Consider the following 23619-nt stretch of genomic DNA (forward strand, 5'->3'; position numbering starts at 1 on the left):
CTGGCAGACAAGATTGTCAGCGGGTGTCGGGTAAACTGGCGGAAATTGCGGTTGGCACCTGGAATGCTGGCAGGCGAGTTAATGAGCACTATTGTTTGTAACTGCTGGGCCAAGACGGCTAGTTGCTTTGCGTCAGTCCAACAATCGACGAAGGGCGGAGGGACGACTCTCGCTTGAGGGGGGTCGTTCCAAGAAAGCTACGAAATGATTTATATGATTCATTTGCGACTTTACTCTGGCCGGTCGTGGCAGTGACAGCAAGACTTTTAATAAGTTATGTCGCGTCACGACCTGGCCGGGGATGCGGCGGTAGACATTTAGGTGACTTGTAGCTGTCCAGCTTGCCTTGAGGTGTGAACGGTTGAAGCAGGCTTGCTCGCTGAGCGTGAACGGTGGAAGCGAGCCTAAGGCCCACTTCAGACGGGGCAATTTCCCCCAGCAACTTAACGTCGCAACACCAGCAACACGGGCCGCCTGCGTTCACACGCTGCAACCGAATTGTTACGACTTGCCATCATATCATGAATTTGGATTTTTCTTGCACTATATAGACGCACAACTACGTGCTAAAAACATGTTTTTATATCTTTGAGTGGCGTTGAGAATACTCACTCATGTTTCTGAAAAAGTTTATTTCCAAAAATGATCCATTTCAAACCAGGACCAAGTCTTCAGCTGCCATCCTCACCACCACAGGGGAGTCACGTGAAAATATTGCGTCCCTGATTGGCTGCTGCCGCTTCAAACTTCTCCAGTTTGTTCGAGTTGCTTGTCTGTTTTGAGCCGAACCTGATCTCAGAAATTCGTGCTGATCTGGGAAAACCTAGGGAACAACCCGCCAGCAACCTCAAAATTGCTAGAAACGTTGCCCCGTCTGAAGTGGCCCTCAGGGAACTGAAATCAAGGGCAGTGGAGCTATGGGTTCAAACCCACCTGGAGACGTTTCTTTTCTTTTTGCCTTTTTTTTAGTATACTGTTAACGACTTCATTTTCGCGGGCTTAAATTTTCGCGAATCGGGCCAAAGCTGAAAATTTGAAATTATTCGCGGGTTCTAATTTTCGCGAACCGAGCGTAGCTTCCGTAGTGTTCACATATTGCCCGAGTTGTTCGCGGGACGTATTTTTCGCGTTTGTAGGCGATTCGCGAAATTCGCGAAAATTAGGTCCTCGCGAAAATTTAGTCGTTTACAGTATATATATATATTTATATTTATAAATAATATTTTTTTTTTAAGTTTTAACGTATAGACGCATAATTTACACACTAATTCACATTCAGGAGTGCTTTTATTCACACACTGGCTCCCTAGTGCTTGCAATAGCTTCTTGCTGAGCTATTGCAAGCTCTGCAAAGGGAGGGGCATCTTCCCACCCTTTGCAGGGTGTAAAGCTGTGGCTTGCACAGCTCAAGCAGGTCGCACCTCGCACACTGGTTCCATCAAGTATAGGGACTGCATGAGTTTCACCGTAAGGCTATATACGGTCGGGTCACAGCACGTGGGACCATTCGTCGCTGCACTCAGCTATGGTATGGTGGCATGGTCAGGGCATCAAGCAGGGGTACAACTTGAAAATGCTCATCTTCATCACATTTGAAGCACATTTTTTTTATTACTTTCGCTCTTCATGAGAATTTATTACGAGCACTGGGAAGCCGTGGAGTATTCTTAAAACGCTTCTAAAGTTGAATTAGCATATAAATTATGTGCTAGTGCCTCAAAAATAAAAAAATAAACAATTTAAATAAAATTAATAAGGATAAAAATATACACCAGGAGGACTTAAACCAGAACTACACAGTCCGTAAATTTGAAATTTGACACCATAAACCACTTGGCCACCACCCAATTTTATTTTTAGGTCGTTTATCGAGGTATATGAATTTCGTTTGCAGCTGTCGGCTGCAAGAGAGATAGCCTTATTTTCATTTACTTTACTATTCCCACCAAATATGACAAGTGACCAAGAATAGAAACTCATTTGTCGGCCGAGGCACTGTACTTGCATCAAGGCAAACTAGTCTGGCTTGGTAGGCTTATATTTTGTTTCATCACCCGTTTAGGATTATGTTGTCGCTCATCAAAAAAAAAAAAAAAAACTGACTAAGTCTGACTTATTCTGGTTTGCAGGTACCCTTGGCAGTAAACTCTGCTAAATGGGGCAAAATATATATTATACATTTTTTAGCAAATATGCATTGTTTTAGCAAAATGAGCTACACTTTTTGACTATTGTCACATTCAATTGGGGCGCACCACACCGCACCGCGCTGCACCGACGGACGCGTCGCGTTCACATGGTCGTGTCGGTGCGGTTGCACTACGTTCATTTGGGACTTAGTGCGGCGCAAGACACCGGCGCGTTGCAGCACCAGCTGCACCGTCGAAAGGAGACCGTGCAGCTTCGCGCACTGCGGGCCGACGCGGCCTTGAGCTACCGCTCTCCGCCTCCTTCGGTCCCTTCTTTCCCTCGCTTCGTCTTCCTCGCCTCGGTAAACATGGCGACTCGGGAGACTCGCTAGATGGCGCGCGCCGCCGCCCCACTCGCGGCGGATTTTGTTCAGTGGTCCACCCGTTTATGTTTTGCCCTTGAAGTGACCGCGCTAACCGCGCTAAGCGCGTTGCACGGCGGAATGCTTCGTGTTCACTTGGTAGTGCGTCATACGCTGCACCCGCGCGGTGGCGCGGCCTTGGGGGCAGCACTTTCTCGGTGCTGCGTGCGCCCCAATTGAATGTCACATAAGGTGAAACAGAACGAGCCTCTCCACCTGGGTCTGTTTTCATCTCTCGCAGACACTATTTCCTGCTTTTTGTGGTTTGTATCAGACTTTTTTGTCTCTGTCCGGCCAAAGCATCCGTGTTAAACTCAGACTGGTTTATTTAGGATATGTGCTGGTATTCTTCGCAGCAAATGGCTGCCAAACAGGAACACAAGTTTGTTCTCGGCCACCAAGAGCAACTATTTTTAAGGTGAGCTATTACCCGCCTATATGAGTTTTGTGTTTCATTCCTCTTGAATGCCATTTCCTATGTGTTCTGGTCTTGCATTAGTATTTTGTTGTGTCACTTCTGCAAAAACACCCAAGTTTGACTAAGACCGGGTCTTTCTTATACATGCAGGTCTTGGTGGCGAGCAACAGCCAATCAAGGCCAGAAGTTTGCTCTTTGCCGCTCATGGCAAATGTTTTCAAGGCGAGTGATTGATGCCTATCTGAGTCGTGTGTTTCATTCCTCACAGACACCCTATGTCCTGTCTTTATAGTGGTTTTGTGTCAGGCTTTTGTGTCTCTGTCTGGCCAAAGCATCCGTGTTAGACTAAGACTGGGTTCTTTCGGATATGTGCTTGTATTCTTCGCAGCAAATGGCTGCCAATCAGGAACACGGGTTTGTTCTCGGCCACTAAGAGCAAGTATTTTCAAGGCGAGCTATTGCCCGCCTATATCAGTGATGTGATGGCTGCGCCAATTGCGTCAAACTGTGCCAAGGGGCTAACCCTGCTACATTTTGTCAAAATATGGGTAATCTGCGCCAAGCCTGCACCAAAGGGCGAATTTTGGTCGCCTTTCAAAACCGAAACTAAACTAAGTACCGTAACTGAGCATGCATTAGCTAGGCGGCGCAAACGGCCGCCCGACACAAATACCCTGTATCAATCGTCCATGGTTTTTTTGCATGGTTTTTTCCGGCATGCCGTCTCTTCTTTCACGCTCTCGTCGTCTCGTAAGCGTTAGTCTCGTCTCGCGTTTTTATTTGTTTTTTTTAAGGATAGATGTTTGCGTGTGTGTGTGCTGCGACGCTAGCGTGTTGGGTACCAGCCATGACGTGACGCTGTGAAACGAAACTATGTTTCGGCGCGGCGGGAGTTACTTTTTGAGCTGAAGCTCTCGCTCCTGAAATCAACGGCCACACGACGTTGCAGATATGGAGCTTCCTAAACTGAAACATAAGGACCGCCGCATGTTCACCAAACATTCATGTTCTTGTTTAAAACATACGCTGCTACAAATATCCCTCTCTAACTCAAAGACTGCTGTGTCAAAGTATTGATTACCTAGGTTTCTCTTGGTGGGCTTTCTTTCGAGAGGGACCCCGGTACATGAAACATGTGTCGCGAAGAAAAGTTGAAGTGAGCTAAAGCAAAGAAGGGAATGTCTGCACGCTGAACCCGCAGAGCGCGCTTGTTTGTCTCGAGTTCAGTGGTTGCACAAAGCGGCCCTGGCTCGCGATGTCTTGCATCAATGTGCTCAGGCTCTTTTTTTTCATGTGTGTGTGCTCAGCTTATGAGTATGGATCGCTGGACTCTTTTTTGTCGTATGCTTAACAGTTACATTTTGCATACAATTTTAAAAATCAGTTGGCGACGGAGCGCAGTGGGATGGTTTCAGTTTCGATCAAACAGCCGTTTCGCTCGCGCGACGAAGCACGTGACCTGCAAGCCTGCCGGAGTTGCCCTCACGTGCATGTGAACCAACGATGCGAACATAATTGCACAACAGAGGCACCAGCCGGGACGCTTGCAATTCATTGTTTTACATTTAATTAGTTTTGACGAAAATCTGGCACGTCGGCAGCCAGTAAAACGGTGGCAAGCGGTTTTTCGGAATTGCTTGGCAATGCCTACAGCACTGTACACTTGTGGGATGTCGCAATATTTCTTTGGAGACATTGAAATTGGACATTCATTACTACCCTAAGCTAAAGCAAAGCTTGCTCCAGCCTTGCAGAATGTTTCGAAAAGCAAAAAGAAATGTGTCATGTCATTGGCATTTCAGTTACATCTTGAAAGACTCCCAGGTGGCCGAACTTGACCATAATTGGTTTATTTCGGCGAAAATGATTCTCTTCGCGTGTCCAGCATTTAAAACAAATATTTTTATTTTTATTAGAATATCTGCTTTAAAAGCTACTTTTGCTGCTCTAAAACACTGTTTTGGCTGCTCCAAAGGCCACTTTTTCTGCTCCAAAACGGCTTAGGTCAATCACATCACTGCTATATGAGTTTCAGCATTTGTCAAGGAGCGCAAAAATCACAGCCCGGGGGTTGGCCATTGGAAAAATGTTGACTTGGAAGCGCATAGGGAGGAAGCTTTACAAAAGTATCCACCTGCCTCTACAAGTGAAACCGAAACTAAGAATCTGGGTTCCATTTGCAAAAAAAAATTGTCAGCCCAAATTAACTCAAGGCGGCACGGAGCAAACAAGCCACGGTACGAGTAGGCTTGGTTCAGGCTTTTGTAGGGGTGGTCGATGACTCGGCGTTTTCTAAAAAGTTATCTTTTTCTAAAAGTGTGGTGTGGGCATTGAGTCAGGATCTTAAGGTAAAAATTTCATCCACATGCCAGGATTCATGTGCCTTGTCCCCCTAACGAGGGGGACAAGGCCTTCAAAATTTTAGGTTCGCAAAAGGGGTGCGTCAGTATTGACGTCTCATTTTATGTCAGGCTTTTCATTTTAAAAATCCCTATGAATGACATGACTAAAATTCGTTTGGGTGTACTTCCTCCCAGCAAGTATATGGTTCTGTCTCAAAAGGTCTAATCTGATGTTGACTGCACCTCAGGTCTCCACCGACGATTCATCAGGACGAGGCCCAACCGGGACACTAGGGAGGAGCGGCTTAAGCAAGGGAGGCTACATATACGACAGCTTCTTGCGGACAAGAGAGGAAAATAGATAGATGGTGAGTGTTTCAATTGCTATGCCTTTTGGCATGCAGATTCTGTTTGTTATGATTGAAGATTCCTGCAGAGTTAAATTTCAACTATTGTTAAATACCGAGCATGCGCTCAGATCGCAGAAGCGCCTACCCTCTGATTCGAAATGATCCGCAACTAAGCAAAGGACATACCAGACACCCATCCACCTGTTTTCAGCAATGCTCAAAATATTAAAAGAGCACATCAAGCGCCAGGTGCTTTGGCGTCTTTGCCACAATGGCACCGGTTGCAGAGCTGACAGACCCGTGACTGGCACAAGCCATGGCATGGCCTTTGGGAACCAGGGAATCGAGATTAAAGAAGTAGTGCAGAAATTGGAGGCGGGTGGTGAAGGTGAGCAGAGTTAACGGAAAACAAGGATGAAGGGGGTCCCTCGCATGAGGCATCTATGTCCCGTGCATGTAATTTTGAATGTGCTGTAGGCAGCTACTCGAAAAAAATTGTTACTTGTACGTAACTAATCAAAAATATCTCTTGCAGTTTCCACGGCCCACAAGCCAGCAGGTGCCAGTTCGCTCTCGTTCAAAGGTGAGGATTCCAGATTTTCTAGTTTTCTCTGAAGCAGCAATACTGAAGCCAAACAAGCGGTACGGCATATTTAATTGACGGAACTTAGAACAACTGGGGACGCTTTCACTGAAGCTTGTTTTGCTGCAATACACGCGCGTATTGCAGCAAAACAAGCTTCAATGAAAGCGTCCCTACTCGTTCTGAGCTCCGTCAATTAAAGATGCCGTACCGCTTGTCTGTCTGGCTTCAGTGTTGCTGTAGGCGACAAAACATGTGCCCAGTTTTGTCACAAGAGGCATATTATGTCACGCACATGTAATTTTGATTTTATCCGGCTTAGTGTGCTGTAGGTGGCTGGTCAAAGAAATTGGTACTTGGACGCAACCAATCGCAAATCTTTCTGACAGTTTCCAAGGCTTAAGAGCCAGCAGGTCCCAGTTTCCTTCTCCTCAGAGGTGAGAATTCCAGATTCCTGAAGCAGGAATACCGAAGCCAGACGACCGGTACATCATTTTTAATTGACGGAGCTCAGAAGGACTGGGAGCTCGTGCATTGAAGCTTATTTTTCTGTAATACACGCGAGCGACATTGACGTATGCCGAGTTACGTCACAAGAGGTTATCTTTGTCCCGCGCATGCAATTTTTTTAATCTTTCCGACTTAGTGTACTTTACGGGGGTACTCAGTGTAATTGCTACTTGAACGCAACTAATCGCAAATCTCTCTTCCAGTTTCCATGGCCTACAAGCAAGCAAGCACCAGTTTGTTTTTCCTCAAAGGTGAGCATTCCAGATACTTTAGTTAGGTGCAAAGCAGGAACTGTGAAGCCAGACGAGCCGATAGGTGTATTTAATTGACCGAGCTCAGAATGACCCGTGGTAGTGGAATGGAAGCTTATCTTTCCGCAATCAAACGCAGACATAATTTTGAATCTATCCGGCTTAGTGAAGGATTGCTACTTGTTGCAAACTAATCACAAATTTTTATTTTGCAGTTTCTATATGGCTACAGCTAGCAGGTGCTGTTTTCATTAAAAGGTGAGGATTTCACATTCTGTTTTCAAACAGCAAGTTTTTGAATGAGGGTCCTAAACAATTAACTTTCTTTTGCAGTAAATGCCAGATCCTCCAGTTCAGGATTATGTTAAATATATTTGGTATGGATAAGCCCAGTGTTTTGCTTCTTTATTCATAATTTGACAACAGCAACACCTTTTATTTTATCACTCAGAAATACACACAAGAAGAGACTGCGTTGCAAAGAAATGTCGTGCTGAATGTGATATTCCAACTCATATATAGTTTTATTGGTAGCCGATATAATATATTGGATTCCAATATCCATAATACGCTAAAAACACTGGAACCGTAAACCCGTATTCGATCCCCATACGACACATGGGGATCCAATAAGGGTTTATACGGTATTGGATTCCAATGTTTTCAGCGTATTATGGATATTGGAATCCCATAACAAATCCTTCTTGTAATACAATACAATAAATGTAATGTTTTCCAATACACTGTCCATATTGTATTACAATACAATAAAAAGATATTGTTTACCAATATCCATAATACGCTGTTCATATTGGGGTTTTCCAATAGGGAGGGCGCAAGCTGAATGTAATCAGCAGGAAAGTGACGCAGTTACCTCTGTCCCTCCGTCACTCTCACTGAAGTTTGACAACGGCGCGTCCTCCAAAAACACGCCGTCGAGATAGTTACGAGCAGCCGATAAAACTGCGTCACGGTTCTACGCACCATAATCAGGAGCGCCTTTCTGCGAGCGGTTTTGAATCAAGCAAGGAAGGCAAACTTTGAAACAAAAAATATCTCAAAGGTTGTAATTTATTTTTGTGAACTGTCTAAATTGGGTCAGGCTTTAATATTTGGTCCCGTTATCACTGCAATTGCGGCATGGCCAATTGAGCCATTAATTCAAAAGTCAATCAACATGTTTTGATTAATTAGTCAACAAAATGGGACGTTTATCCCCTCACCTAGTGTCCGCCGAGCCCCGCAAAAATGCGGCAAAGACTGCATCCACGTAGCAATACCTCCTTTTCTTAAAAACACCGTAAAGAATAAAAAATGCGCTCTGTATATAGTATCTACTTATGTATACTTTTTAGCAAGTCATTTTCGCCAATTTAACCGCTCCTTTAATATAGCTTTTTGCAACAAAATTAAACACGAAGCACGTCCCTCGCCCTAAGATCGGCCCTCATTTAAAGTTGACTATAGTCAATAGTATTATATTTGTGACCCTTGTCATTTTTACGCCTACATAGCCTCGCTGATTGGCGAATATGAACATCCCGCATAAAGATATGCGCTTGGGCAGCTTAAATAATGCAACACATGTTGAGAACTACTCCCTTTATTGACAAAGCCTTAAAGTAATTACAAAAATTAAAACGCCCTGTCCACGACGATGTTTCAAAAAGAATGAACTTTTTATGCAAGGTAATGTTCGACAAAGCTCACCCAGGTCTTCACTGTCCCAGCTTAACCAGCAAAGCTTTCAGCTTTCCGTTCATTAACACTCGGGGTTCAGTATCCTTGGGCAAAAGCAGTTTTTGGAGCAGTATCAACGGCTGCGGAAGTGCGATCACGAAGGCTTTCACCGAGTGGAACACGTTCTCCTGGTTTTCGGCCGTAAATCACAGTCCTCTCAGCTGTTGCGTATATGTGATGGACCGACGAAGCGGGCCTGTCTGGCACCTCTGCCTGCGGTATGAACAGACAGAAAAGAAATTAACTCACCAAGCTTGTGGAATTTTTCATATCATTGGTGTGCTGATCGTTTATCAATATTGGTCTGACAATACGTAGATTTTGTGCCTCGACTTACATAAATCATATACATCAGAAGTATCAAACTTTTTTAACGGAAATCTCACACAAGACAATGCACAAAATTCATATTGAAACCTTTGGTACCTGGTTGGTCAAGAGGTACTTCGCTCCAGCTTGCTTCGGGGGTCGCTCAATGTGAGAAGGCACAGCGTTTTCCGTGCATGTCCGAAAAGGTGTTGACTGCATTGATCCCGACGTCCACGAGAGCAGACACTTGCCTTTGGAACCTCAACTCGGACTCAGAACCAAGCTGGATATAAAGAACATTCGGTATAGAAACTCGAACCGAAGCTGTGATGCAGATTCAATCCTGCGTCGAGTATAACATCTTTCTCACAAGCCAAACGTGAAGCATACCTTGTGAAGATTTGTCGTTTTAGAGTAATCCAGATGAAACAGCAGCGACGACGAGTTCCGATCCGAAACCATGCACGACAGCCGCGCGCGGCCACAACCGCGATACCTCCAAAAGCGAAGTGTCGGCGGTGAAGGCAGTGATGGCGCCCAGGAGTCTGGTCACGTGAGGTTACGTCTCCATAGTTTCGGAATTCGTTGAACTAAAAAGGTTGGGTTCACTCCTCCTCTTATTATGCCTCCTCTCTCACTCGTGTCGGCCCCTCCCTTCCTCTTTTCCTTTCTTAGTTCTCTTTCTGGGAGGAAAAAAAAGTAAACAATCCTTTCGATCGTGTAAAGGTTACCCGTTCTTGTCCAACGTTATATTTTAGAGGTTACAACACAAGAGTCGCAGCGTAACCACTAAACGTGATCCTAGACAAAAAAAGAATCGCCGTTTTAACCTCTAAGGCAACGGAAAATGTATGAAACCTTTAAAAAGACTTCGTAACTCCTAAAATAGAAGTTTCATCCGTCTATAGGTAACCATAGAGGGTACGCCGTTAAGAGTGTAGTGTCAGACTGGTGTACTGCGTTGCACCACTGTCCTGGTGTTTCTGCTTTAATATTTGTTTTTCTCTCACAAGAGTACCAGTACTAAGACTCAAGGAGTTGTTCCTGGTAACTCAAATTAACGCGGATTGATTGAGTGATTGATTTATTGTTATTCTTATTGGTAAGATGCAAAGGCTCGTGAAAGCGGACAAATTGCGGAGACGGTTTTTGATAGCCATGTAGAAAATTAACCTATCAAGCAATGTGCAGCAATACACGCATACATTTTTGGAATTACCGGATACAAGGAAGTGGGAGAAAAATGAGACCTTGACAAATGTCTGTAATGCGGAATTAGGACGCAGCTTTTGAGGGGAAGGAGGGGAGGGCACGGAGGGGAGGGTATGCCTTTCTCTACTCTTCGCTCCTCTCCCCTAACCCTTGAAATTTAGCGAGCAAATGTTCCCGTTAAAGTCAGCAGGAACATTTCTCAGCTAAATGTAGCGGGTCAAGTTTCCCCACTAAATATAGAGAGGAAATCGACGTCACGAGACCTCAACAGTAATTCAGTTTCTCCGTTGAATTTAGTAGAGAAAATGACGTCACATGACTTCATGTCACGTCACCCATGAACAAATTCAGTTTCTCCGATAGATTTAGCGGGAAGCGACATCACGTGACCTCAAGACGAATTCAATTTCCCGCTATATTTAGCGGGGTGGTTACGCCGACGGTGACGCCGCGAAACGCGGGTACAGGCGACGAGGAGCTGCGCTCTAAAACAGCACTTTGGAAGACTGCCTATGGCTACAAAATATCAAGTTCGTCTCTTACAAATAATATCAGGTATTGGTTATAGATCGCAGCTCCTAATCGTCCGTTTCCGGGCTAAGCGGCGTCGCCCTCGCCGTCGCCGTCGATTTAACCGCGCGTTGCATTATAGGACGTTTCCCCGCTAAAGATATTGGGGAAATATTCCCGCTAAATTTAGTTTAGAAATTTTACCGATAAATTTAGCGAGAAAATTTTTCCGCTAAATTTAGCGGGAAACTTTTTCTGTTAAATTTAGCGGGGAGAATTTTCCGCCAAAATTAGTGGGGGATTTTACTCACCAAAAATATTACCACTAATTATAGCGGGAAATTTTGCCGTTAATTCTAACGGAGACATTTGCCCACTAACTATAGCGGGAGAATTTTCGCTAAATTTAGCGGGAAATTTAGCGAACATTTTCCGGTAAATGGCACGGAAGGAGGAGGGGAGGATACATAGCGGGAGGAGGGGCATACCCTCCTCCTCCTCAAGAGCAGCGCTTTAACTCGGCATTACAGAAAATTGCAAACGCCTTTCATTTTTTTCAGCTATCATTTCTTTTTTGACATGACATTTTTTGGAAAAAAAAACATGCTCCATGTATCTGCCGCAACTTTACGGTAGATTACAGAGCGGTGTTTTAGGGCAACTCAATTCGCAATTAATTTCATATAAATAACGATTCACCACATCAGTACCCGGAAGAGCTGCCTCCCTAGAGCGCAGTACGGGTGCCTTCTTAGGTTTCCAGTGATTCAGTCATATTTTTTTATTCGGACGGCGAATGTGGACGTCGCCATCTCTACTGTGTTCTTTCCTCGTTAGTCAGGTGAGACGGGCGGCTACCGGAGCCTTTCTGATTGTCCATTGTTTACCGGACAACAAAGAGCAGACGCGGGGATGATTAAGGCGCACATCGTTTCCGCTCCACGGGAGTCGGATGTTGTCCTGGGATATTCGGCGAGTCATCGGATTGCTTGCGGTGGCCCCGACGCGGTAATGTGTGGTCAGGGTTTCCGGTCATCGAGAAATTTGAGGAATCTTAAGAAAGGGGACACCGACAGAGCACCAACTTGGCAGTTCTAATTGGTATCCTGGCGGCGTCCGCAAACAGGGCCGATATGCGGCAATCGCTCGTTATTGAGCGGATTCGAACGACCGACGAAAGGCTCCCAGACCACGAGTGAACGAGCGCCTGAATTTTCACTGGCAGCTGCAGGGGACTCGTTGCGCCCGCAGTGGCCGAGCCTAGAACTATATTCATGGGGGCATCACCAACATTTTTTTTTTATGACCGACTGCTCGGCTGACATGGCTGAACGCCGCACCATTGCTCGGCTGGCTCTTGCCTTCAATCAGTAAAGAATCATAGACACGAGTCGTACCCAATTAGAGCTTTCAGCTCAATCGAGGGAGACGACACCAAATCGACAGATTTGTGTTGGAGAAGCCCTCGTGAAACACAAGCTGGACAAAGCGCCCTCTATACTTTTAGAGCGCAGCTCTTAGGGGCCCGTTCCCGGCTTGAGCGGCGTCGCCGTCGGCGTCGGCGTCGCCGTCGGCGTCGGCGTCGGCGTAACCGCAACCCTCGTAACCCTCGTGAGGGTTACGAGGGTTACTTACCCTCGTAACCCTCACGAGGGCTACGAGGGCTTTTACCCTCAGAAGGGTTACCTTCACAAGGGTTACCCTCACGAGGGTTACTTACCCTTGTAACCCTCACGAGGGTTACGAGGGTTAGTAACCCTCGTGACCCTCGTGAAGGTTACCCTCACGAGGGTTACTAACCGTCGTAACCCTCAAAAGGGTTACCTTCACGAGGGTTACCGTCACGAGGGTTACTAACCCTCGTAACCCTCGTGAGGGTTACAAGGGTAAGTAACCCTCGTGAGGGTAACCCTTGTGAAGGTAACCCTTCTGAGGGTAAAAACCCTCGTAACCCTCGTGAGGGTTACGAGGGTAAGTAACCCTCGTAACCCTCACGAGGGTTACGAGGGTTGCGGTTACGCCGACGCCCACGCCGACCCCGTCGCCGTCGCCGTCGCCTCACGAGGGTCACGAGAGTTACCCTCACGAGGGTCATGAGAGTTACCCTCACGAGGGTCACGAGAGTTGCCCTCACAAGGGTTACTAGGGTTACCCTCACGAGGGTCACGATGGTTACCCAGGTCAAGTGACCCCCCCTGGGGTCACGTGACCTGGGGATACCCCCCGAGGTCACGTGACCCCCCGTTGACGTCATAGCCACTGATGACGTCATCAGTGACGTCACTGATGACGTCACCGGCATCCGCATCGTCATCGTCACTGATGACGTCATCAGTGACGTCACTAATGACGTCACCGGCATCCGCATCGTCATCATCATCACTGATGGCGTCATCAGTGACGCTACTGATGACGTCATCGGTATCGTCACGTGACCCCCCGACGTCACGTGACGCCCCAAGGTCACGTGACCCCCCGCCCCCCGAGGTCACTTGACCCCCCCCCCCCCAGTACCCTTCCCTCCTCCTCCTCAAGAGCTGCGCTCTAATTCGGCGTTACAGGGAGTTGTAAACGGCTTTCATTTTTGTTCTCGCCAATAACGCCAAAATTAGGCTTCTGGGAATTTTGACGGTCGCCTATTGATAAAAGTGGAACCAAAATATTGTTTAGATAAATAAATACTTGTTGATGGCTGCTGTTGAAAATACATTCTTGAAAAAAAAAGGATTTGTACATTCCTCCATAAAGTCAGGAACGATCTTGTCCCCTATGTTCCTTTAGAAACGAAGCAAAGTTCGCCCCTGCAAACGAAGGAGCAAAGTCTTGTCTGCGTAGCAATATGGCCGCTCCGAACGGAGGGACGATAGCGCAGTAAGGCATAACGAGGAAGCCAAAACGCTACCGAAATTGTCGGTCTTTACGCGGAACGCTACCGTGATTCAACCTAAAACAGCTGGCATTGTTTTTGGACAGGCAAATACCTTCTACCGCCGGTGGACCCCAAACCTGCTAAACAACTAGAAAAAAAAAAAAAAAAACTGCAGTCAAATGTTTTGCACAGATTCATCCAAGTCTCTGTTTTCGGAGAGAAAACTGTAGCAGATGAAAACATAACAAAACCTTTTCACATTTTTTTTTATTTATTGCCTAACCCGGCCACTCGCGCAGTTAAGAAATCGCGTTACCCAGTCACCCAGTATTCTTGTTTTCAACACTCCGAGGTCCTACAGAGAAAACCGAAACTCGGCCACCGCGCTCGTCACGTCTCACCTTTGCAATGTCAGACGACATATTTCCTTCATTTGAACTGCGAGCAACCCCACGTCAGAAAGGAGTGGTAAAGCATTCGGGAAACTAAGAGTCATTCCCGATAGAGCAAATTCAAAGCAGACAACTTGACTCATTCCACGATCCAGGAAATATCGTGATGCTTGAAAGAAGGCAATTTCACTAGCCACGAGATAGAATACAGAGTAATTGCAAATGTCTAGGCTAGGTGGCGCTAAGTGTACCGTCCAATTCATTTACCACAAAATTAATTTCTTCTAGTATTCCTATTTAGACATCTTGATTTACACACACAATTCACATAAAAACAATTCACGTGCTACTACATACGACACAGTACATTTCGCATGCAGCGTGAACATACACATAAAAGGCGCATAAACATCAACATGAATGCACTCTACCCCTATAACTGACTTCGTACCCTGCGCTTCCTACTTTTATACTCATCGTTTTGAAGGTACAAATTATCTCGATGATCATCTAAGCCAGTGGTTTTCAGATGGGAGCCTGCGGACCCTTCGGGGTCCGCGAAGGCATTCTAGGGGTCCGCGTTGATCAGTCAAGCCCGGTTATAAAAGTTTTTTTTCCAGGTCGAGAAGAAATGTTTCAGTTTTTGGGCGAGTTTCCTCGTGTGCATGTCAATAAGAAAGGTCTACTTTACACTAGCCCTTGCTGAAATCTTTTTATTCAATTATTAATATAGTTACCCTATACCTTCCCCCTCCCCTCACCCCGAACGGGGACCTCCATCATCTCCGCCGATCAACAAGGGCTCCGCGAAACATCCATGGTTGAGAACCACTGGTCTAAGCTATAAATAACGTCACCAGTATGTCGATTGCTTTTTACTAAAAAAGAAAAACGTTTTCGCTGCAATTCTTTGCTACAGTCAATAAAACAGCCCGCGGCACTGCGGCTCCTAGCAGCCATGTGTTGCCTTTTACATAAAGCACGTCGTAGAATGGTGCGAGGGACGCCAGTTTTTCCGTCAGAGTATTCGTTTTTGTTTTTGCGCTGGTCGTGTTTACACTCTTAGCGGGGTAACCTTTAGCAGAGGGTACGTTTTTGCAAATTTGTACTTTTGAATACAGGAGTTACAATGTAACCGCAAACACTGTACCTTCTATGCAGTGGTCACGCGGAAGCTCCTGCATAAAGGTTACGGTAGCGTCTGACATACACGCGTTTGACGAAACTAATCCCTGGAGAAGGGGAACAAGAGGGACAAAGGACAAACAGTTTTGTGTTTGTCCTTTGTCCCTCTCGTTCCCCTTCTCCAGGGATTAGTTTCGTCATTCTTGTCCAGCTCGCTTGCACCTTTGCATTTAATTGCATTATAATCATACACGCGTCTTTTTTCTTTTTTTGTGAGGTTTTAAAATGTGGGCAACCATTGTGCCGGGGCTTTTTTTTCTTTTCCTTAGAGTTGTTTCTAGAAAAGGTGGTAATACCTACGTGGATGCAGTCTTCACCGTATTTTCGTTTGGTCGGCGCAAATTATAGGAGATGATAAACTTTACATTAGGTTCACTAATTAAGCAAAATTTGATAAGTAACCTTTTAATTAATGGCTTAATTGGTCATGTTGCAATTGAAGTCATAACGTGAGTAATGGTTACTGCCTAACCCAATCGAGGCGATTCGTGAAAAGACAACGATCTCTGAGATATTCATGGTTAAAAGCATTAACACTCGGGGTTCAGTATCCTTGGGCAAAAGCAGTTTTTGGAGCAGTATCAACGGCTGCGGAAGTGAGATCACGAAGGCTTTCACAGAGTGGAACACGTTCTCCTGGCTTTCGGCCGTAAATCACAGTCTTCTCAGCTGTTGCGTATATGTGATGGACCGACGAAGCGGGCCTGTCTGGCACCTCTGCCTGCGGTATGAACAGACAGAAAAGAAATTAACTCACCAAGCTTGTGGAATTTTTCATATCATTGGTGTGCTGATCGTTTATCAATATTGGTCTGACAATATGTAGATTTTGTGCCTCGACTTACATAAATCATATACATCAGAAGTATCAAACTTTTTTAACGGAAATCTCACACAAGACAATGCACAAAATTCATATTGAAACCTTTGGTACCTGGTTGGTCAAGAGGTACTTCGCTCCAGCTTGCTTCGGGTGTCGCTCAATGTGAGAAGGCACAGCGTTTTCTTTGCATGTCCGAAAAGGTGTTGACTGCATTGATCCCGACGTCCACGAGAGCAGACACTTGCCTTTGGAACCTCAACTCGGACTCAGAACCAAGCTGGATATAAAGAACATTCGGTATAGAAACTCGAACCGAAGCTGTGATGCAGATTCAATCCTGCGTCGAGTGTAACATCTTTCTCACTTGCCAAACGTGAAGCATACCTTGTGAAGATCTGTCGTTTTAGAGTAATCCAGATGAAACAGCAGCGACGACGAGTTCCGATCCGAAACCATGCACGACAGCCGCGCGCGGCCACAACCGCGATACCTCTAAAAGCGAAGTGTCGGCGGTGAAGGCAGTGATGGCGCCCAGGAGTCTGGTCACGTGAGGTTACGTCTCCATAGTTCCGGAATTCGTTGAACTAAAAAGGTTGGGTTCACTCCTCCTCTTATTATGCCTCCTCTCTCACTCGTGTCGGCCCCTCCCTTCCTCTTTTCCTTTCTAAGTTCTCTTTCTGGGAGGAAACAAAAGTAAACAATCCTTTCGATCGTGTAAAGGTTACCCGTTCTTGTCCAACGTTACATTTTAGAGGTTACAACACAAGAGTCGCAGCGTAACCACTAAACGTGATCCTAGACAAAAAAAGAATCGCCGTTTTAACCTCTAAGGCAACGGAAAATGTATAAAACCTTTAAAAAGACTTCGTAACTCCTAAAATAGAAGTTTCATCCGTCTATAGGTAGCCATAGAGGGTACGCCGTTAAGAGTGTAGCGGCAGTCTTAGTGCCGTAGTGAAGTATTCACTCAGCAGCTGGAAGATATGTTTCACGGGCAGGAAATTCGTTTTTCGACCAACATAACGCATTCAAATCAACGATTTTTGCGGCAGGTGTTGTACGGTTAACTAGACCATGGCGGGTAAAAAAAAAAAGCAAATGGTAGGGCTAGTTAGCGGAAAGAGGTAACTATGTCCTGCTCAGTTATGCAGTTATACATGGTTGGCGGAAGAAAAAAGATATTGTCCGGTTGCTGTGCCGAGTGGCTCTCGCGAATCTACAGAGCACCATCGAAGACGCGGAGCACTCGGTGTTCCGAAGTCATCACTTTCTTACCGATCATCAATGCATTGCTTTTACGGATAGATTGGGGGTTTACGACGCAGGAGCAACTAAGGCTATGATGCGGTTTTTATGGTTAGACTTATACGTTAGGAGCTTATGAGTTTGGCATCACCAAGAGATATATAAAATGCACATTCAAAAATTGAAGCGCGCTTTGAGCTTGATCTAACAATCCGGAGTTCAATTTAATGTAAGTAAATAGCACGAACGCGGGTTTGCTCCAAGAAACCGATGATGTACAGTCTGAGGTCGTTAAAAAAACATGTGTGCTTTAGCAGTGATGTGTAGATTCGGAATCGGTGAAGTACGAAAATGAAAGAAAAAATCTAGAACGCTGAGATGCTGTTTTTTTCGGGCTCGGCTATAAGCGATTGTCGACTAAAATCTAGCCGGCTATAACCGAAAGCAAATTGACCTAGCACCACATCGGGCACTCTCTCTGATTTCTTTTATTGCAAATATTCCAAAATCTACATATAAGCACGTGCTTCCTTTTCGTCATACTTCAAGCATGTTCACTCCTTTTCCGAGAGCCCTATCGCTCTCACGGAGCGGGCAACAGGGCATTGCAGACGACAGTGATATTGGTCACGGTAGTGTAGAAGTCAGACCAGCATTACAACATGACTGTTCGCAGGTCGATCAATTTCACAATAATCGCTTAAGCGGTCTTATTATACTCTTCAGTGTAACGTAGAACGTCTACCTGAGACCGTACGCATAATCTCGTCTCTCTGTGATACTACTGGTACGCGAACCACATGGTGACATCGACGACGATTCAAGACTTCGTTAACAAAGCACGACACTGCCATGGCGATGTTCGTAACTCTCCAAGATACAAAACCACGTTTATCGCCGGATGGCGATCGATAACAAGAAACATACTCAAAGGTAGCGCAGAAGGCGCGCTGGCAGTCGTCAGGAAAACCAGTATGACTTGGACGAAAAGTTGCGGAAACGGCTATTTTAGCACAGTGCACGTAGCACTGCTGGCACTGCTCTGGAACTTAGCGGTTTCTAACGGTTTCGTTTACTCATTTGACAAAATTAGCGGTAAACGCGTCAATGCAACCTCGGTGCTCTGCGTGCTTGAACAGGGAGACTAAATTACAGGCAGACTTCGTTGCCGCTGACGCTCAGACAGATCAATGCTGTTAAATAAAGAAAAACTTGTGCGACTTGCCGGAAAAACGAAACCGAGAAAAGTGAGGCGGGAAGAAGGAACTTTCTTCCCGTCTGCCTGAAGGAGGAGAAAACATCTTGTGTCTCCCTTCTTGCTTTGTTCGCTTTGGGCCGCGTCAGCAGACGGGGGCAAACAGGGCCGGCCTTAGAGCAGCAAGCGCCCCGAGCAAACTGCGGTCGTGGCGCCGCCCCCCCCCCCCCCCCTATTTTCGCACCCAACATCGCGTTGTTAGTAAACATGCCAGAGTGACCCAGCGAGAATGTTCGCGATTTTGTCATTGTCAGTCAAGAAACACGTCCTAAAAACGAATAACGCTACTCTCTATATTCGCAGGCCCTTGGCTGATCATGGCGTCCCGAATTTGTGGTGTCAGCTTAGGCCATAATGCAAGATCAGGCAGTTCGTCGCTGGCGGTCTTTATCTGATTCGATGTTTCAGCACTATCTTGTTTAGTGTCAAAGACTCTGGTAGTGGAGCCCTCGGTGTCGTCGGGATATTGCTGCGGTGTCTCACTTTCCTTTATATGGAAATAATCGTCGCTTGTCGCGCTGTTTTCTTGCAATGCTTCTCCCTCTGCTGGTTCACCTGAGCTTGAGGGGCGCTCGTGTACTTCTTCAGGGCATCTGCGCTTTTTCTGATTCGCCATCTTGTTAAAATATTCGTTTTCTGTACTGCGCTCCTGATGGTTTCTTTCGAGGAAGTGGCATATTACTGAAATTTTAACCAACAGACCAAAGATAAATTCTGCACCAGCCATCCTGACCCGTAATGCGTATTGCAACAATACTCAAAAAAAAGCTAGCTGGGGGTGATTAATGGTAATAAAAACACGAGACTCAGGAACATAACAATTATCGTCTACAAGAAGCCGAAGACGCTCCTTATGTGACTTCGGTAGATCCGACATTATTTTTGAGCAGCTCGTGGCACCTGTGTATGCAGTACCGTAGGCATAGCAGCAGATTACGTGATACGGACCCCGAAGGTCAAAGTCAACGCAAAGAACAGTGACCGAACCGATGAAAATTCGCCCAGTTTACATTCAACAATACGTGCACTCTGAGCTCTAATAATTAGACTCTAAAAACTAGCAGTCGTTACGTAACGTGTTCGTGTCACAACAATTAAGTTTAAGCTACTCAGGAGTGCACGCACAGTGATAGGGGTTACGCAGGGATCTGTCCACTGGAAATGGGACAAACGCACTTCAAGATCTTCGTGCCACTACGTCGAATGCAATTACGCAATATCTTACCTTGACAAATGAGATGGTCAATCTTTCACCAACAGAAAACAGCAATGAAAGAGATCGGCATCAGTGTGGCCAATTTAGCAGTTTTTACGCAGTTTGCCCGCTGACATCTTTTTTTTTTTTTAACACCACCTGTTGCCACCAGTTTTTAGTCAAACAAGTAAAATAAAAGTGCCCTTAACAATATTTTCTTTATATTTGTACTTATTATAAAATAAGTAAAGAAATAAAATGCGTTAAATGCGTTAAAAAGTCATTCTTGAGCAACATTATAAATAGTGTCCCGCGTTTTCAGTTTAAATTTTTTCAAAGTTCGGCGTACTTTTTTCGGTGTTTATCTTAAAATTCAATTTTCGGGGTTTTTTTCGCCATATATTTATGTCCACAAAATTTTATCAGCTTTTTTTTGGTGAATATAAAACAAACACCAACGGACACCAGATAAGATTGTTCTTGAAGCTCTGATATTTGTGATCACTCAAAGAATGACGGCACAAATAAATTGAAAAAGAAATGGACAATTTATTTGGCAAATGTGTGCAACTGTAAAAGAGTCAGGAAAAAACATAGAAGTACAAACAAGTCTTGATGTGAAGCCTATGCACCAAAAATATGGAACTTCATGTTCTGTACATCAGGATTACGTGATCTTATTATAGTACACACACAAGCACTTTCCCAGGTTCTCCTCGTTGATCCGCACTCTTTCTTTCCTCCTAATATGACACAGAGCTTCGACAATGCACTATGAACGCTAACACTGGACACTGGCAGGCTGAGGTGATGAAGCGCTGCCTGAGCCAAAATCGACTAGTCAACCAATTGTGACCGCCAAAAGAGACACGGTGCGATGTTTTGAAGCACAACAGAACATGCAGAGCTTGCATCAAGACAGTCTTCTTTACAACGAGTTTGAAAACACACTCGTGCATGGCGAAGTCATGGGGCATTTCGGACCTCGCGTTCCAATCGATGATGCGCACATTAAACCAAAACGTCGTGATGGCATCCGTGTATCCCATACATTCGGACATGCTTAGAAGACACTGTCGTTCCACTTTTTCGCAGCGGCTCTGCGGTACGACTGGAAGGTTAGAGTGAACTTTTCCGGTTAAAACAGAATTTTCGAAACTGAATTCGACGTACTTTTACGGTTTTTATAGGTCTAAATAAAGAATGCCGAACGTAACAACTGACTTTTTTTTCGGTTAAAATCGAATTTCCGAAAATGAATTCGGTGTACCTCTATCGGTTTTTATCGGGTTAAACCGAAAACTCCGAACCTTACCTATAAATTTAGCGGTTTCTAGCGGTTTTTTGGATTCTTACGGCGTGTTTGTGAATTTTGAGTTGGCAACACTGATCGGCATTTCGAGTTCGGAGTCGTCGCTGGTCGCTCATACACACAAAAAAGAAAGAGCTGCGGATCCGAAGTTCTTGAAACATTATTTTCAGTCGGCAGCCCTTTCGGCGCCCCCCCTTCAATGAATGGCGCCCTGTGCGGCTGCACAGGTCGCCCACCCCAAAGGCCGGCCCTGGGTGCAAACACGCCGTTGCTACATTTTTCCTCCTTATTTTTGGAGTGTATGACAACCGCGCGATGCGGAGTGAAGAGCGCAATGCCAGAAAGTGTGGTATGATAAGTTTAGATTTTGAAAATAAGCTGTTTCCTTGTTACTTTTTACAGCCAAGCTGTATATGACTCACAGGTGGGATTTTGCCATGTCCGCCGACAGAAAGCCTTCTCGCCCGCCTTATCACCGTTCGCTCACGCCTGATAATTTATCATGGGGTTTCGACACTTGTTTCAATAAAAGAAAAGCACAAAATACGAGTCAAAACCACGTGATAGATTATAAGGCGCGCGCGAACGATGATAAGCACGTAGCGCTCCCCGCATGCGTTTCACGGTAAAGATTGCGGTTACATAACCTGCCACGGCAACGACAACGTATGAAGTCTTTTATATATAAAAGAAACGTTTTCTTAAAGTGCATTTACTTTTCTTTCGTCAATCATTTGGTATAAAATCTTTTGCAGTTTACAGACACGAACTGACGCTTGCCTCCCAAGCAACTTCCAGTCGCAACGTCTTTGCAAGCCTGTCGAGCTTGCTTATGTAACCAGAGCTATAAGTATAAATGCTAAGGGGACGACGAGGTTGGAAATTTAACGAAGGCCTTCGGCTTTAGAATACTACATCTTGGAGGAGGCAAGCGGGTTTACAAGAATACTCGAAACATTTTAACAGATCTCGAACTCCTTCGTTCTTTTGTGGTTTGTTTACCTGGAGGATTGGTGGTTAAAAGGTTCACCTACATTTGACGCAGCAGTGTTAAGGTAGCCTTTGGTCATTCTTTTTATAATCCGGAAGTTATCTAACACGTTCAAGACTGAAGCGTCACCTGGGGGCGTTTCCCATAGAAAGAAGGTCTACAGTGCAGTGTGCAATCGTTGCAGGCGATACCACAGCTTCGCCGTCCAACCACATTTACAGCGTGGATTGGACCCTTAATGTTTTTAACATTTATTTAGGTAGAAAAAAAGCTCCCTTTACGTGAAAGTACCGTTACTATATTGACTTTTTGCCAGAAATTCGCAGTTGGGTTCCCTCATATACTGCTTATTCACTGGCACCATGTTCTATAAGTATGACTGGTAATGATATTGCGGTCTCTAACGTGCATTTATTCCTTATTAGTCAATGAAATGTCCCGCGTACAAATCTGGTTTCTGGTACTACCGTTGAATGCGATAATAATAAGAGGTCTAACGATACATTTTCAAATAAAATAATGACTAATGCGAATGACTGCCCTCAAGAGGGGCTCGACAAGTTTAAAGGGATGGTGAACCGAAATTTGCATTTTAAGAAAACAACGCAGGAGGTGTAGGCGGGACGCTACAATCCCAACAACACTACTCGTAAGGCAATATCTCAAATGGACGGCCAGATTTTTAGAAAAAGAGGTCGAGATTGAACCAGGCCGAAGAGGCGCGTGACCGTCAAGATACCTAGTTTTCTCGTTTCTTCGCTTCGCACCCTCAAGGCGGCGTGGCGGAGAAGACGCGAAGCTGTTCCCTCTCCTTCTCGGAGAAACATGACGTCAACATTTCTGCCAAATGCGCCTCCTTTATGGAAACAATACGGTCATTCGTTCGAGATGTCGCTGTATGAGTGATGTTTCGGTGCCTGTAGCACCCGTTGCACGAGTTTGCCGCGGGTTTTGGGGGATCCAGACTTCGGTTCAGCATCCCTTTAATGGAGGGTTGGCCTGGATTATGCAGTTAGGAGCAGGCGGCCGTCTATTGTCAAAAACAGTTTGGTAGAGGAAGTGAAGGACAAACTCATGGAAAACCGACGCTTTGTAACTTTAGTACATGATTGACTTGAGCTAGTTGGTACATATTGGATAGGGTCAGCTGAACAGTTACAACGTAGAAAAAACCTAGAGAGGAAAAGACATACACAGTTCTGACTATCAACTTGCTTGCTTTAATACTTCGTCTTCCTCTGATGTAGACCTTTTCAAATTTTTTAAAAATGTTTTCTACTACACCTAGTGATAAAACCATCCCCCATATCCGTGCGCCGCACCCATTATCATTATGATGTTAATATTTGACGGCTTGTGCCATACCCCAAGTATTGTCTCTCTTTCGCGTGTACCGGGGTCGACGGAATGCTCACGCAGAGGGCATGGAAGCACGCACACGATGCACATCGTCAACTTTTTTCTTCTAACCCTGTAGTTTTTGTGCGGGACGGCCTTCGGTCTCCGGCCTGGCTTCATGGGAGGGCACCTGTCTGGAACAAGGGATCCTACCGACCTGGATGGCATCTCTCCTTTC

This window comes from Ixodes scapularis, unplaced genomic scaffold (genome assembly GCF_016920785.2).
Source record: "Ixodes scapularis isolate PalLabHiFi unplaced genomic scaffold, ASM1692078v2 PGA_scaffold0__279_contigs__length_252992795, whole genome shotgun sequence".
Lineage (NCBI taxonomy): Eukaryota > Metazoa > Arthropoda > Arachnida > Ixodida > Ixodidae > Ixodes > Ixodes scapularis.